At 47.1% G+C, this 17,414-nt stretch overlaps 1 protein-coding gene across 3 annotated transcripts in view; it reads right to left on the bottom strand.

Moving 5' to 3' along the window:
- LOC128332647 (beta-1,4-galactosyltransferase 3-like) overlaps nt 1–11,104 on the bottom strand; it is a 30,278-nt gene extending 19,174 nt beyond the window's left edge. Inside the window, exons 1-2 of one of the 3 annotated variants that reach the window (XM_053267205.1) lie at nt 10,715–11,104; nt 438–541 (exon numbers count right to left, since the gene is read on the bottom strand). The gene's annotated coding sequence lies outside the window, so the exon portion shown is untranslated. The remainder of the gene's footprint in view (nt 1–437; nt 542–10,714) is intronic. The other 2 variants (XM_053267206.1, XM_053267204.1) reach the window with 2 other exon arrangements.
- Nucleotides 11,105–17,414: the final 6,310 nt, after the last annotated feature.

The following is a 17,414-nucleotide window of genomic DNA, read 5'->3' as shown; positions in this document are numbered from 1 at the left end:
CTGTCTAGTCTGCAATAGGACACCACCATCAACCCTCCTCTTGGGGCACAACTGTTCCCCAGTAAGAGACTGTCAGTCACTAGAGTCTTCCTTCAGTCCATTGGGGGAAAGGAGCACGATAATAAGAGAGCACAGACATGAAGCAGCACAGAGAAACTAAGTCATCTGGAATGGGCCCTCAGAAAGGGAGGCTCTAGAACAGTGCTCCTTGTAGCAGGAATTCTCAGATGTTGTTGACTACAACTCCAATCATCCCCAGCTGCAATGGCCGTTGAATGGGAATGATGGGAGTTGTAGTAAAAAAAAAATCTGGGAATCCCTGTTATAAGGAGCAATGGTTAGAGTTTGCTAGTTCTTCAGCTGTATGAACTTCAAATGGAGAGGTCTTTGTAAAAGACAATGCCCAGCTCAGCAAACATATATTTAAGGATACCCACCTCGGACTACGCAGTTCTGTTTGCTCAGTAGGATCGGGGATGTCCTACTCCTTGGATCCCAACATTTGTTTGGTTCTAATTTCCATGGAGTTTCTGTGATGGGTCTGTGACCAAGAGATAACAATCAAAAAGAGGGCTGCTTAGAGCCAGTGCACACAGAAAGAGCAGCGAGAGGGAAGGCAGAGGCAAAACCTGGCATTTGCACACAGCAATGTAATGCACTCTCTCCAAGCCAATATTATGTAGCCAATTTAAACAGGAAGAGGGAAACTGCTGGTGCAAAGTGTGACGGGGAAAACTGAGAGCGGGGGAGAAACGGGGTCAGGAATGTGCTACGTGTACAGAACAAGAATGGGAGTTAATCACTACCAGCAGTTGGTACCTCGGCAGCCAAGATAATTCCACTCTCTGCACCCACTTGTGCCGTTTGCCAGTCATCCCAAATTTCTCCCTCAAGATTAGGGCAATGGGCCCTAACTGGGAGCAGAGGGGCAAAACTGACTCCAAGTCAATTATTAAAGTTTCCGTCTCTCATTTACCTCTTGAATCAAACACACTGGAGCATGAAATGCAGTCAGCCTGCATTCAAGTTGGATCCACATGCCAGGGGTTGCTGGCACGGATTGCCCCCTTTGCTAAGAAGGGCCTGCCCTGGTTTGCATTTGGATGGGTAACTACATGTGACCATTGTCTGCTGCAAGGTATTCCCTTGAGGGGATGGGGCCGCAGCTCAGTGGTAAAGCACCTGCTTTGCATGCAGAAGGTGCCAGGTTCACTCCCTGGCAGCATCTCCAGGTAGGGCTGGGAAAGACTCCTGCCTGGAACGTTGGAGAGCGGCTGCCAGTCTGGGTAGGCAATACCAAACTAGATGGACCAATGGTCTGACTCGATACGAAGCAGCTTCCTATGTTCTGAAGTACAGAATGACCATGCTCCTTTAAAATCTCACCTACCGTCCACAGCACCTCCTGGGGCAGCAGAAACCGCTTTGAGGGAGCCTCCTTCTAGAAGCCCACCATTACCCGAGAGCATTCATGCCTTCTATGCAAGCAGCAATTCAGCTTTCCCATGCTTAGCTTATTCATTAACCCACAGGGAGAAGCACAGAAGTCTTGCTATAGGTTAGGAGGTGGTAAATTCACAGGGATTCGGCTCCACAGTTCCCTAATGAAAAGCAGACTTAGCATTCTGTTGCTTAGACAACCCACAGGTTGCCAAGATGCAACATTAGTGCCTAACTTGTCTTAAAGGGCTAGTTTTTGGAAGGAGGGATCGTTGAGGCGGAAAAAGCCCTGACACTAGGGGCTCCAACCCCCTGCCCTGAAGACAGGATCCAACTTCTGCCCACAGCCTAAGTGGCCCCGATTAAAGAGATATTTTATTGTCCTTGTGGAGTTTGACCCAATTGATCAACACGGGTTTCCATCGGGCTCAACTGAATCAGAAACTGCAGCAGAAACTTCTTAAACATCAAGTGGCCATTCTATAACCCCTAAAGTCACAGAACCTCCAAGATCAGCCAGCCCAACCTCCACCAAACCTTCACAAGCAAAGATTGCACAACCTCCATAGACTGGATGACTTCCAACAATCACTTAAGGCAGGGAACTATCACCATTTTAACACTAACATTAAAACCACTAAACAAACGGGGAAGCAGATGAAGGAACAGGGAAGGAGAGCCATGCATCTAAGGTGTGGTTTTTCTTTGTGCTTCCCACGTTCCAGAAAGCAACACTACACCATTCTTATGCGGTTTGTGTTTAGTGACACATTTCCCCAAAGTATGTCCAGGAAAGGGGCAGGAATCACCCAGTTTTTTAATATCGGATTTTCTCTTTACAAAGCCACATGAACATGCCATCAATTGCAGAGGGCAGGAGGGAGGAGAAGAATCAAGAGGAGGAATGGACAGAATCAAACTCCTCGGTGACTTCATTTTTGTTCTCAAAACCATCATTTAATTTATTTGGCCCCTGATCTTCCAAATCCTTTAAATAGACTGCAAACCTCTTGGGGACAGAAGTGTGCATATCTGGTGGGGTGCGGGGAGATGAAACAACTGCTGTAACCTGCCCAGAGCAGACCATAAATCTAATCTAATGCCATTGACAGAGCTTCGGTTGGCGGGGACAAGGAACAGGGCCTTTTCAGTTATGGCCCCTTGGCTCTGGAATGCCCCCCCAGAAGAGCTTCATCCTGCTCCCTTCCTTAGGGTTTTTTAAAAAGATCTTAAAACTCACTTGTTCAGAGAGGATTTTTAATCTGTTTTAAAGATTAAAGCTTTGCAACTTATGGAGTTTGCTGTCCCAAGGTCCATTGCCTCAAATGACTTTCATGGGAGATGAAAGCTCTGTCAGCATCCATTAGCCATGATAGCCCAATGGGGACCCTCCACCTTCAGACAGTACAGTATACCTCTGAAGAGCAATTGCATGGGGCAAGGAGGGGGGGGCTGAGTGAGGGAGCCTCACCTTCAAGCCCTGCTCCTGGGCTTCCCAGAAACATCTGATCAGCCACTGTGGAAAAAGGGCTGCCTAGGACCAATAAAGTTCTTATTAACTCTCCCTCTGAATATCGTAGGCTCCCTGGCACGTGGAATTTGCCGTGCCCTATGCTAGACGTAATGGACCTTTGGATCCAGCAGAGATCTTCTGCAACAGGTGGAAACCGAAAGAGAGAAACTACTCCAACACCTTCAGGGAAAGGTGACATAAAAAGGGAATACTGAAAGCACTCCTCCTTTCTGTAGCCTTTCCTGCAGGTGTTAAAGTAGTTTGCCCCCTTTGCTTAGCAAGGTTCTCCTTGGTTTGCATCTGAATGAGTAACTATATGTAAGCACTGTACTATATTCCCCTTCGGGGATGGGGCTCGTAGCTCAGTGGTAGAGCATCTGCTAGGTGTGCAGAAAGCCCTAGGTTTAATCCCTGACAGCATCTCCAGGTAAAGCTGGGAGAGACTCCTGTTTGAAACCTTGGAGAGCCACTGCCAGTCAGTGCAGACAATACTGAGCCAGGTGGACCAAGGGTCTGACTCTGTAGGAGGCAGCTTCCTGTGCTCCTATATTCTGAGATAAGCTTGAACATAAGAGCAACTCTGCTGGATCAGACCACAGGTCCATTAAATCTGACACTCCAAGTCTTAATCATATATATGAAATGTATAAAATTAGTAGGCATTATCCAATACTTTTTAAAATAGAAGTAAAACCACCCACTGCCCCCAGACGCGCAATCAATTGATACCTTTTCCTTCCCTATTTTAAGAGGGCAGATATGAAAAGGGGCACACAGAAACAAAAGGGGGAAAATCCAAATTCTTTTCCAACAAGCTTTTTCTTCCAATCCCACTGTTTCTAAAAGGCAGCGGGATGTGAGTGTTTGTAGGTGGGGTGCAACTTCTAAGTCCCCCACAGACTGTTCAAAGTAAGCTCCACAAACCTCCACCCACCACTCCTCGGAATTCACACAAGCATTCTGTGTGCAGGAGTCACTTTTGTGGGATGGGCACGAGCCAAGGTGAAGACAGCTTTGAAAAGGGCCTTGGCTGCTGCTTGCAACCACACTCTATCTGGAGGGTGTTCAAGACGCTGGATGCTGCACCTCAAAAGGCATCTTTCTGTGAGGACTGATGAGCCAGCCCTTCTATCCCACCATCCACACTGACACTGACACACAGACAAGAGACAGAAGCTTTTAAAAAAAATCACGTTCACAGTTCTGGAGATTGGAGGGGAGATATGAAGTTTGGCAATCCATGCAAATCCTAAGCAACAGGAACGGAGCACTAATAGGAAGGACCCACCTTCACAAGACTAGCTGCCATCAGACCTGGAATGGGGAATACGGCCAGTTCACAAGTATTAATCGGAAGGCACTTATGGCAGTCATGGGGTAAAATTTAAGAAGAGGACCACATGTTAAAGAAGACTACACAGGGAAGAATGATTTGATCTTTTATCAGGGAAAGGCAAGGAAAGGCAACACCTTTCCCGTGGCTAATTTCTGCTAGTCTGAGCCAAAGCAATCTCACCCACGGCAAAGAAGTCTTTCTCAAGAACAGAAAGCGAGCTCTTAGGTATAGAGAAGAAAAAATGGATGTTTTCCAGGTAACCTCAAATAGTGATCTATTCAAAGTGCCCTTCTGTGGCACTTGCTGGTGCCTCCTTTCTGTTTTCCTTTTACACTGTGAGCCTTTTGGGGCCAGGGAATCTTCTTATTCTTTTTTCAATGTATACCGCTTTGAGCACTTTCTACTGAAAAGCAGTATATAAATAGCTGCAGCAAGACTGAGCAAGCGAAGAAGGGCAAATTAATTCCTCCTGTTGGCATTGCTCCATCGGCTGCCTGAGCCAGAAGGATGCGGCCAGGAGAAGTCAACAAGGCAAGGGCGGGGAGCTCCCTCCATTCCTCGGCCATGTCCATCTGGCTCAAGACTGACTAAGGAGGAGGAAGCAAGCAAGCAAAGTGGCCAAAGGTTGCTCACAGAGAAGTAGGTTTTGCAGGAAGTTACAAGTTGGACATTTTTCTAGAAACTTCACATGTAAACGTGCCCCTCGTCTGCGTAAAAACCTGCACTACTTTCTCAAGAAATCACTAGACAGTTTTTCCTGATGCTCTAAATGGGTTATGATCTGATTTGGCAGGTCATTTGACCTATTTATGGAGTTTGTTTAAAAAACACCCCACCTCCACCATATTAAACTCCCACACTGTATCACAAATGTTTCTCAAGTAGCTCACCAGCCAAACTGAAATATTTGATGCAGGGCTGGGGGAAACCAATCAAAACACTGTGCTTGTTATAGTGAAACAAACTAGAGAAATTCACATGGAAAGAAGTTGTTGGGTTCTTTTTTTTTTTAATTGGAAGACTCAAATAAAATGTATGTACTTCCTCACACACTTCCTAGGTATACAATCACCTGAAAAACATGAACAAAAACCTCCAAATGGCTGAACTTGTCCAATATTGCATTGGCATCCATTCATCGTTACTAAAGAATACTGTGGAACTATACTGGACATTCGGACTAGCATTGCACAAAGGCAGCAGTGAGAATTCCAGACTACCACTATTTATATGCTGCTTTTCGGTGAGAAGGTTCTCAAAGCGATTTACATAGAAAAATAATAAGGTTGTTCCCTGTCCCCAAAGGGTTCACAGTCTAAGAAGACACAAAAGATACACGCTGGATGAATGCTGTGCTGGGGTGCAACAGGGCCAGTTGCTCTCCCCCTGTTTAATATAAGAGAACCACCACTTTGAAAGGTGCCTCTATGACTAATTAGCAGGGAATGGTTGTGCAACCCTCTGGGACATATTCTGGTGGTGCACAGTGAGCTTGAGAGGGGGGGAAAGACTGGAGAACGTAGCCCCTTCCCCTGCTCAAGCCACAGCATTAATTCCTTGCTAATCTGGCACTCACACTGCTGTCCATGCAGAAAGCTAGTCCAGATGTCAGCCAATGAAATTTTAGAAATGGGACATTTTCCACCAGAAGATAAAGTAGGGGAAGTTTCCCCACATCTCTGCGTTGCTCCCTCCTCTTTCTGGCTGCATCAGTTCATCACCAGACTGAGCAAGACAGACAAGATCAGGAAGAGAGGGGGGCAACCTGACCCCATTTTGCATGCTCACCCCTCCTGATCATGTAGACTCAGCACCATGCTTAAGTTTCCAGGTGCCATGGTGAGCTGGCTCCTGGGAATTGCTGAGCCCTGAGGCAGACCGAGCACCAAGCAAGTTGCCCAGGGGAGGGAGTTCCACATGTTAAGGGCCCTCTCTGAACAAGGCATTTTCAAATCGTTCTTGCACCTCCTTGTTGAGGTTCACCACCAGAAGGGATGTTGCATGATTTGTTGATTCTTATAGATATATTACCAGAACATAGCTGCCGGCCTATAGACAGAATGCCTGGGATGAATCATCACCATTCTCTCCACATGGAGTATTTCCTATACAGGAAATGGAGGGCAGGGACCCAAAAGCAGCACACTTAGACCTAGACTGCAATCTTGCAGTTGCTTAGCTCTAACCGAAATAAATGGGAGTGAAGCAATCTGACTGTGCAGACACACAGTCCCCATCTTCAGACTGGATAGTTTCTTCAGCAAGGAAGAACAGCATGACTTGTCCCCTTAGCTAAGCAGAGTCTGCCCTGGTTACATATGAATGGGAGACTTGATGTGTGAGCACTGTAAGATATTCCCCTCAGGGGATGGTGCTGCTCTGGGAAGAGCAGAAGGTTTCAAGTTCCCTCTCTGGGCTTCTCCAAGACAGGACAAGATTTTTTATTTTTTTAAAAATAGGACAAGATTTTTTTTATTGAACCAACAAACTACCAAAGCATACAGCACATTACCAAAGCACAATTATATACAAAGTGGTTGTTTGTACATCATATATCTACAAAGATTTACAAACAAGGATTTGGTAACCCACAGGGTTATAAAATATATGCAGGCAGTACCGTAACTCGGAGGGGGCGAATTTCAAAGCACATCAGGTAATGGAGGGGGTTTACGTCCAACGTAAGATATTCGCCTTAGGGGATGGAGCCGCTCTGGGAAGAGCAGAAGGTTCCAAGTTCCCTGCCTGGCAGCATCTCCAAGATAGGACTGAGAGAGATTCCTGCCTGCAACCCTGGAGAAGCTGCTGTGAAGACAATACTGAGCTAGACAGACCAATGGTCTGACTCAGTATATGGCAGCTTCCTATGTTCCTGGCTAAGAGGGAAGAAGTGAAACCAAATACAGTTCAAAAGAATGGCCAAACCTTAGAGCAACATTTCATGCATTTAAAGAACGCCCAACCCCACCTTCTAATATTACCAAGTATTCTATGCATGAGCACACAAACCAACAGAGAAACCCGAATTTACCATCTCGGCACCCTATTCTCTTCACCACATTGTGCTGCACTTTCCCTTGCTAACTCACCTCCTAACCAGGGCTGCTCAAATTCAGCCCTCCAGCAGATGCCTCTGAGTACCAGTTGCAAGGGAGGGACAGCAGGAGGAAGGGCATGCCCTCAACACCTGCCTGTGGCTTCCTGCGGCATCTGGTGGGCCACTGTCTGAAACAGGATGCTGGACTAGATGGGCCTTCTTGGGCCTGATCCAGCAGGGCTGTTCTTATGTTGGCCTACAACTCCCATAATCCTTGACTACAGGCCACTGTGGCTGGGGGTTATGGGAGTAGTTGTCCAAAAATTGCTGGAGGGCCAAAGTTGAGCAGCCCTGTTCTAAACACATAGCAACACCGGAAGTTGCTTTATATAGTGTCCAACCACGGGTCCCTCTAGGTCAGTACTGTCTACACAGACCGGCAGCAGCTCTCCAGGGTTTCAGGCACAAGTCTCTCCTAGTCCTACCCGGAGATGCTAAGAACTGAACCGGAGACCTTCTGCACACAAAGCAGATGCAATACCACTGAGCTATGTATGGCCCCAATCCGGAATATCTTAGAGCAGACAGTACACGCATTTAGTCACCCATCCAAATGCAAACCAAAGCAGACCCAGCTTAGCAAGGGGAACAATACATTCTCAGGACAGCAAAACCAGCCCCTGCTGCCCCCCCCCCAGTTGGCTCTCTCCCCGGTTCATGTAAACCCCTTCTCACACCAATTCATCTCCAGTCTTAGATAAAAGGACACAAAATAGACAGAGCATGAGACCTACTCCTCTTCCTCTTAAGAAATCTCAGTAAGGGCCACGCTCACACTTTTATAGGGTTTCAGTCCCTATTGTCAATAAAACACGCAAAACTTTGTGTTTCCTCCTGCCACGTCCCACACAATCCAGTCTGAGAATGACCTCCTTCAAGACCAACCGGTTCAACAGAAACTGCATTTGCCCAGTCAAAAGCCCACTTCAGAGAAGAAGGTGAGGAAAAGACATACCAACATGAATTATATAGATCAACACAGATATGGTGCTGGAATTTGTCTCAGATAAGTAAGCAGGAGCTCAAAACAAGGACAAAACGGATAGAAGTTGACTGACTAGATTCCAACCCGTCATATCTGGCTGTACAAGCAGAGCTGGGTGTAGCAACTGGAGTACAGCAGGATTGCTCCATCACAGAGTAAAGAAATAGGAATGAAAAGAGAGCTGGTCTTGTGGCAGCAAGCATGACTAGTCCCCTTAGCTAAGCAGGGTCTGCCCTGGTTGCATATGAATGGGAGACTAGAAGTGTGAGCACTGGAAGATATTCCCCTCAGGGGATGGAGCCCCTCTGGGAAGAGCAGAAGGTTCCAAGTTCCCTCCCTGGTTTCTCCAAGATAGGGCTGAGAGGTTCCTGCCTGCAACCCTTGGAGAAGCCACTGCCAGTCTGTGAAGACAATACTGAGCTTGATAGACCAATGGTCTGACTCAGTATATGGCAGCTTCCAATGTTCCTATGGATTCTCAGTCTGTAATAGCCTATGGACACAAGCTAACATGAGGCAATCCCATACTCTTGAAGAGTTAGTAATTCGCAGCTTCCTATATTCCTAATGAAGGCTGAAGCCAAATACTACTTAGTAGAAATAATTAGTAGTTATGCTGGCACAAAAACTTGAGATTCAAATATTAGACCTGGCAAATTGACCAGATGGTGGACAAGCCACTATTCTTAACCAAAAACCTTTACATGTTCCTTGTAAGGAAAAAGTGAGATTACATCATATTTTAACCTGCACACAATAAAGCAGGAAAGAGGTCCACATATGTATTTAGGAAAGCCTTTCACAGGATTTGAATGAACTAAGGATCTCTACTAACATGAATATTTATCTACCCTTTTCAACAAATATTCTAGAAGTTGTTTACACAGAAAATAAGACAGTTCTCTGTCCCAAAATTGCTCACGATCTTGTTAGACATCAGCAACAGCCACTGAAGGGATGCTGTGCTGGGGCTGAATAGGACCCGTTGCTCTCCCCCGCTTAATATAAAGAGTATCACCACTTTATAAAGGTACCTCTTTGCTCAGTTAGCAAGGGTGTGCTTACAACGGGAATTGCTGTGATTCAGAAACCTTTGTCAGGTAGTAATAACAGTTACCCTACAGGCGGCAGCTTTATTGTGTAGATGTGGTTTTAGTCTTGTAAAGTTCCTTACACTACTGTACATAAAATGGGTGTGCACCATGCTCCCAAATGTAAGCCATACCTGGGGGGCACGGGGGAGGGTGTGCAACCTAGGCTTATGGTATTTGGGGAAAGGCCAACTGATCTGACTGGCACAAGGAAAAGCAACTTGCCCACAAAATCCAGTTTCCGGAATATGGAGATAAAAGAGTTTTAGATTCCAGCCTCTGGAGGAAGCATAATGCCCAGGTCACTTCTCTCCAGGTGAGTCACATTTGGTTATTCCAAATGATTATTCTCTGCACAGACACTGAAACCACAGCATTTCTACACCTTTCCGTTGTTGGGGAAACAAGTTTAATACCTCACCCCTTCTCCTAGATACAGGAAACAATGTGTGGGCCTTATGTCTAGATCCTACAAGAACAGAAACACCAAGAGGCTACCCTAACCAGCGGAGTGGGCCACAGATCCCCATCCCTAGATCCCAAGCTTATCTTTGCTTTAAAAGAAAAATACTGATGAACCCCACCCCACTTTCTCCCAAGGAAAGCAGGAACCTGCCCTTGGCCCACCAACACTCACCCTCATCCCCATCCCCAGAAGACAGACACAAAGACAGCCCATTTCTCCAGCTTATCAACCATCCCCACCCAGTCCCCCAGGATGCAATCCCCAGAAGTTAACACCATGGAGTTCAGTGGGGCTTGCTTCCTAAGGAAGCATGCTTAGGACCACAGCCTGAAGCAGCTTCAGTTTCCCCCATTTTAAAGAAAACCAGTTTGTTTATTTTTTCCATTTGGGGTTTAAAAAGGAGGTGGTGGAGGAGGAGAAGCAGCAGCCACCCTTTCTCACCAAGTGGCGAATCCTCCCCATGCCAAGCCTACTAACAGCCTCGCTTCTCAGAGGCAAGACTCAAAACTGAGGTCTTGGGGGAGGTAGAGAGAGAGAGAAACTGACATTTTTCTGGTAGGCGAGAGCATCAGTAAGTCAGGAACAAGCACAAGTGCAAAGGAGGCACAGGGTCGCCCCCACCCCAGTGAGGGGAGGGAGGCCCGAGGGGGGCTGCCTCTCCCCCCCCCACCCCGTTTCCTAGAAGCCCAAGAGACCCAGCAAAGCCCACCCCCCACCCAAGCGCCGGGAAGAGCCCCGAAGGCGACCACCGCCCCCCACAACCACACCAGAGTCAGGCAGGCTTACCTGGGAGTAAGCCCTGGGGGAGGCAATGGGGCTTACTTCCGAGGAAGCCTGCTGCCCAGACTGAGGGGGCCGGGGCCGTCTGGCTCCCCGCTTCTGCCGGTGTCTCGTCGTCGTCGTCGTCGCCGCTCCCTCCTCCTCCTCCTCTCCTCCTCCTCCTCCGGCGTGGGGAGTCAAGAGGGTGGCCGCTGCCAACTACCCCACTGGGGGGGAGCGCTTCTGCGAGTCTGGCTGCCCCACGCGCCGAGAGGGGAGGGACAGTGCGCGCGACCGCGCGGGAGGGCAAGGCGGGGAGTGGGGAGAGGCGGGGGGGGCGCCGCACGCACACACCACCGCGCTGGAGCGCGCCCTGCCTCCGCCTCCCCGCCCCCTCCGCGGTGTGAAGCCGGGCCAATCGCGCGCCGGCGCCGGAGAAAGGGCGGGGCGAAACAGCCACAACGAGCAGGAGCGATTGGCAGGAAGCGTTCGGCTCCGCCAGCCAACCAAGCAAGGGGCGCTTATGACGTCACCGGCGGCTAAACCGGCGCGGATTGGAGGTGGGGAAACTACAAAGGGGAGAAAGGGGGCGTGGCCCTTATCGGTGGGATCGAAGGGGAGGGGGCGGGGAGAGGAGTCGGGGAGGAGGAGAATGAATGGGAAAGAGAGACCACCCCACCCCTGGGGAAAAGCCAGCCCCCTCCAAGAAAAAGTCTTGGGCACCTGGAGAGTACAGATTTATGGGGGCATAATCCATAGTCAGTAGATATCTACAGACATATGCAGTGACTAGTACTGAGAGAGGGAAGTAATGTAAATTAGTGGGACCAAAAGCACAAGCCATATATTACTAAAAATAAATCTAGGCTCTGTTGGAACAACTGTGATGAGACGGGCACATATTTCCCGCTATGGTGGATGTGTCTAAGGATTAGATCTTTTGCGGGGTTGGTATTTACAGAAATGGGTAAAATCATTTATCAGGGAATTTTTAAAAGGACAGCTACAACGGATATTTATAATCTGCTTTTCAACGAAAGTCCCCAAAGCAGGGAGACTCTCTGTCCCCAAAGGGCTCACAAACTCATGCTAACAGTAGGCAGGGCAGGTGATGAGTGGAGCCACAGACAGAAAGAAGTGGAGCCAATTGTGGGCAGCTGCAGAGCAGAGGTGGAGCCAGGAGTTGGTGGGTGCCTTAACAGTAACTGGCAAGACATAGATTTTTAGCTGAGTGGGATCAAAATGCACACAAATCTCAATTGCTCATCAGCAGAGATGCAGCGAAATATGGGAAATAGTTCCTTTATAGGCCTTGACAGGACTTTGTAGTAGTGTGTAGATTTGTATCTAACATGGCATGCATGCACACAGGAAAAGAGCTGTACAAGCCACAAGTATAGCACAGACCAGCTACAAAAGGCTGCTTCTGTGGCGAGTAAATGCATTCTGAAGTCACCAGGGCAGCTCTCAAAAATGAATACTACTAATAATAGATAACAACAAGGAGAAAGAACTCTGAGGCAGAGTGGTACAGTGGTTAGTGTGCTGGACTAGAGGAAATCCAGTTTCAAATTCCCATTCAGCCATGAAACTCACTGGGTGACTATGGGAGAGTTACTTATCTCTCAGCATAACCTTCATCATAAGGCTGTTGGGAGGATAAATGTAACCATTTGCACCACTCTGGGTTTCTTGGAGGAAGTAAGGGCTATCCATGTGATTGATTAAGTGCCATCAAGTTGGTGTCGACTCTTAGCAACGACATAGATTCTCTCCAAGATGATCTGTCTTCAACTTGGCCTTTAAGGTCTCTCTCAGTGGTGCATTCATTGCTGTCGTCATCGAGTCCATCCACCTTGCTGCTGGTCGTCCTCTTCTTCTTCTCTTTCTTTCAACTTTTCCCAGCATTATGGACTTCTCAAGGGTGCTGGGTTTTTGCATAATGTGTCTGAAGTATGATAGTTTGAGCCTGGTCACTTGTGCCTCGAGTGAAAATTCTGGATTGATTTGTTCTATGATCCATTTGTTTTCCTGGCTGTACATGGTATCCTCAAAAGTTTTCTCCAGCACCAAAGCTCAAAAGCATCAATACTTCTATCTTGCTTCTTCAAAGTCCAGCTTTCGCATCCATAGTGTCATGGGAAAAACCATGATTCTAATCTTTGTAGGTATAGACACGTCACAGCATCTAAATATCCCTTCCAAGTGCTAGTCTGTGGCATATTTCTTGCCTGCTGGATCTTTTACTGTTGATAGTCGATCCTATAAATGTAAAAGTAAATAAATCTATATAAGCCACAGGTAAAACACAGACCTAGCAAGCAACATTTTTTTTTAATAGAGAGATCACTTCCTTAATCCTTGCCCAATGAACCATAATCCCCAGAAGACAGATTAATGTTAGAGATACAGACCACAATCCAGAGAAAAAACCTGGTTAGCTCTCTGCATAGCAAATGGATTTTTAAAACAGAATCAATTCCTTCTCTACACCACACCCACAAGGAAAGCCACTTTTGCCATTATTTGAAAAGCAGTTTGGACTCAGAAGTCCATGCATATGTCCTAAGTGAACTTTTTGACTTCTTCTGCCAGTTTCTAATCTAATTAGTTCAGTCTCACAGTTTGCTCTTCCTTCCAATGTGTTATATCATGTCATTTTGGTAATGCTTTGCATTCAGATCAGAGAGGAAGCATTCCTCCTCTCCAAACACTCACAAAGAAACCAACAAAAGATCATACTTACCAACAGCCAGACAACCTGCCTGCTCTCTAGCCAAAATAATGATTGGATTCTTCTGAGTAGCTAAAAGAAAAAGACTTCCCCAAGCTCTGGGCACTCTGATTGGCTGCCTGAGGAGTCAGTCAGCCTAGTCCCTCTCTGATTGGTTTATATGGCGATCCTAGGACCACCCACTTTGCAAAACAAAGGTGAGCATGGTTATTGGTTCCTGCCTTATTAATATTTCTATTTTAAAAGATCTGGGGCTTTTCATTTGTTCTCTGAGGTTGGTGCTACTGTTGCCCACCTCACAACTCTTAAAGCAGCAACAGGCTGCAGGCAAGAGCAGCAGGGAACAACAGAGGGAGGCAGTAGACACACAAAATGGAGGCAGAGTTCATATGGATAACTGAGAAATTTAAGGTGAGCATCACCCACTTGGCCCACAAATAAGATCCACCCTGGTCAGATGTGGAACAAATGCAGGGGGCATAGCCAGTACTATGAGGGACACATGGCCCTTCGGTCCTTCCTCCTCGTGTTTTGTTCACCAGCTGAATGTTCTTTCGCTCCGAGCACAGGAGATAAGCAAAGCGCCCAGCTGGTGAACGCAGCATTCGCCAGCAGGAAGGGACCAATGAGCCACCTTTGTCTCTCCCAGCAACGAGCGCTTGGTTCATTTACCAGTTGGGTGTAGGAGAGGGGCAAGGATGTGCTGTGGCAGCCCTGTGTCCCAGGGACATTTGTTGTCCCCCCTCATCAATGGTGGCTATGCCTCTGAGAGGGTGACACATGGTGAACCTGCAGACATCGCCTACACTGGCTGTGCCTGATGGCTTGGAAATGGAATCTAATTAACATGGAGATGAAACTAATAAAACCTGTAATTCCTGATAAATGGTTTTTAGCTGTGTGTGTTTTTAAATTGATGATTGGTTTTTTGGGGTTGCTGTTTTTTTGTTATTCACCACCTTGGGGTCTCAGAACAAAAGGTGGTATACAGATGTAGACAGATAGATTGATAAGATGCAGACATTACCAAGTCTAGCAGAAAATGGGCTCTTAAATTCTTTGGGACTGGCCCCTCACTCCTTCCACTGAACACCCTAAAAAGGAAGTTAAAACCCTAACACTGGGTTAAACTCATAGCAAAACCTACCACACAGGGTTATTGTGGGCAAAAAAATGCAGCAGTTCCATTTGGTCACCCCGAGTTCCCTGGAGGAAACTCAAGATACAATAAATACATATTTCTCATACACAGCCTCTAATGTGATTAGATCAGGGTGGACAGGAACACAGGAAGCTGCCTTACACCGAGTCAGACCATTGGTCCGTCTAGCTCAGTATTGTCTACACCAGGGATTCTCAACGTGTGGGTCCCCAGATGTAATTGGACTTCAACTCCCATAATTCCCAACCAAAGGCCACCGGGGCTGGGAATTATGGGAACTGAAGTCCAATAACATCTGGGGACCCACACGTTGAGAAACCCTGGTCTACACCAGGCCTGCTCAACTTCAGCCCTCCTGCAGATGTTGGCCTACAACTCCCATAATCCATGGCTATTGGCCACTGTGGCTGGGGATTATGGGAGCTGTAGTCTAAAAACAGCAGCAGGGCCTAAGTTGAGCAGGCCTGGTCTACCCAGACTGGCAGCAGCTTCTCCAGGGTTGCAGGCAGGAGTCCCTCTCAGCCCTACCTGGAGATGCCAGGGACCTTCTGCATGCAAGCATGCAGGTGCTCTTCCCAAAGCAGCCCCACCCCCTAAGGGGAATATCTTACAGTGCTCAGACATGTCTCCCATCCAATGAAAACCAGGGCAGACCCTGCTTAGCAAAAGGGACAATTCATGCTTGCCACCACAAAACCAGCCCTCCTCCTATCCCACAAAGGTAACAAGGATATCTATTGAATCAACTGGTTCTTTAAGGCTGCAGCCATAGGCAAACCTAGCAAGAAGTAACCCCCTTTGAACGGTGTGGCAATTTTTTGTGTGTTTATGTTTTGAATGTGACAATGGCAAGCATCCAGCTGCCACAAGGTTCTTCTGCAAGCAGAAATGTTCCTTCTTTCTAAATAGCAGGACTCAAGACTGTCCTGAAATCAGGTCACTTGTCCTGGAAGTTCTCTTCCCTTTCATTCCAAATGCTCAGTTGCTCTTACACACCGGTGAGGGGAAGGAGCTCTGCACATGCTCAAAGTCACAAGTTACATAGGAAGCTGCATTCTTCTGAGTCAGACCTTTAGCCCATCTAGCTCAGAATTGTCTGCCCTGACTGGCAGCTCGTCCCCAGAATTCCAGAGAGGGATCTTTCTCAGTCCTCTCTAGAGATGTTGAGGATTGAACCTGGGACCTTCTGAATGTAAAGCAGGAGCAATACCACTGAGCTACGGCCCTTCCCTTTATTATTATTACATTACATTTCTATCCCGCTCTTCCTCCAAGGAGCCCAGAGTGGTGTACATGGTTATGTTGATCCTCACAACAACCCTGTGAGGTAGGTTAGGCTGAGAGATACGTGACTGGCCCAGAGTCACCCAGTGAGTTTCATGGCTGAATGGGGATTTGAACTTGGGTCTCCCCAGTCCTAGTCCAACACTCTAACTTCTTTAATATTAATTAAAATATGTCGTGCTTGGCCCTGCCACTATGATGGGCCAGGACGATGCGTCTTGAACCCCGCACTGCCCATGGCAGCTGCGCACCGCCTTGGCGCATGATTAGCATGCCCAGCAACTCCACATTGCTTGTCTGCAGGGCAGGCGAGCTTCTCCTGTCTTCCCCACAGCCTGTCCTCAACATTCAGTCCTGAGAAAGGGCAGCTTGCTGTGTCTTTCAGCAAGAATACCAATACCATGGAGGCGAATTGAGTCCAGGCAGGGTCCCAGGTCACTGTGGTCGAACAAAGGAGTTGTTCCATGCCCGCTCACGAGTGTGATGGTGATTCTGTTAGATGGCACATGACTTGACTCAGAAAAAAATGCTCTATTATTATTATTATTATTATTATTATTATTATTATTAGATTCGATTTCTATACCACCCTTCCAAAAATGGCTCAGGGCATTTTACACAGAGAAATAATAAAGAAATAAGATGGATCCCTGTCCCCAAAGGGCTCACAATCTAAAAAGAAACATCAGATAGACCCCAGCCACAGTCACTGGAGGTGCTGTGCTAGGGGTGGAGGGGGCCAGTCACCCCCCTGCTGCTCAATAAAGAGAATCCCCACGTTAAAAGGTGCCTCTTTGCCAAGTTAGCAGGGGTATATTTAGGTTTGGGTATCAATCAGCCCTTTTGGAACCAGTGGCAAAGAACACATACACCTTTTTATTTAGGCAAGTCTCCATTTTCCTTTCTCCGTCTGTCTACATGATGGGAAAATGTCAGGTTATTCTTAGCATTAAAGTGGTACTAATTGGGATCCAGTGTCAGCAGCACAATATCGCTGCCCACACACACAATGTGAGATACGGCGGGTAACCTTACCGTGCAGGAATAGTCTGTTTGCTGCCAGTCCCGTTCCCCCGCCCCCGCCCAACCCCTTGCATTGCAATAGAGAATGAGAGGAAACCTGCTCTCCGTGGAGAGAGAACATGTATAATGTCTGCAGAACATTGGGCAACTTCACACATAATCCTGGCAAGATAAGTAGGAGGAAACTGCTGGTTCACAGTGAACATGCACTCCGGTACTTAATGCCCCCTCCTGGAAATCTCCCCTCTGGGTTATGCACCTGCAGTGCTGTGGACTGGATGGTATTTATCACTTTGTGTTTGTTTGTTTTGCTTGCTTGCTTAAAAGAACTTCACTAGCACTTTATTTATTTAATTATTCGCTTATCGTATTGTTCCATTTTTATGCCACCTTTAATAAACATCCCAAGGTGGTTTACACAAGTTAAAATATAATTTTAAAAAAACCCAACCATAAACATCACATTTAAAACATTCAAATCAGTTAAATTAAATCCCCATCTCTGGCGATTTTTAAAAAACACC

This window comes from Hemicordylus capensis, chromosome 7 (genome assembly GCF_027244095.1).
Source record: "Hemicordylus capensis ecotype Gifberg chromosome 7, rHemCap1.1.pri, whole genome shotgun sequence".
Lineage (NCBI taxonomy): Eukaryota > Metazoa > Chordata > Lepidosauria > Squamata > Cordylidae > Hemicordylus > Hemicordylus capensis.
This window is presented reverse-complemented; position numbering and strand designations above follow the sequence as displayed.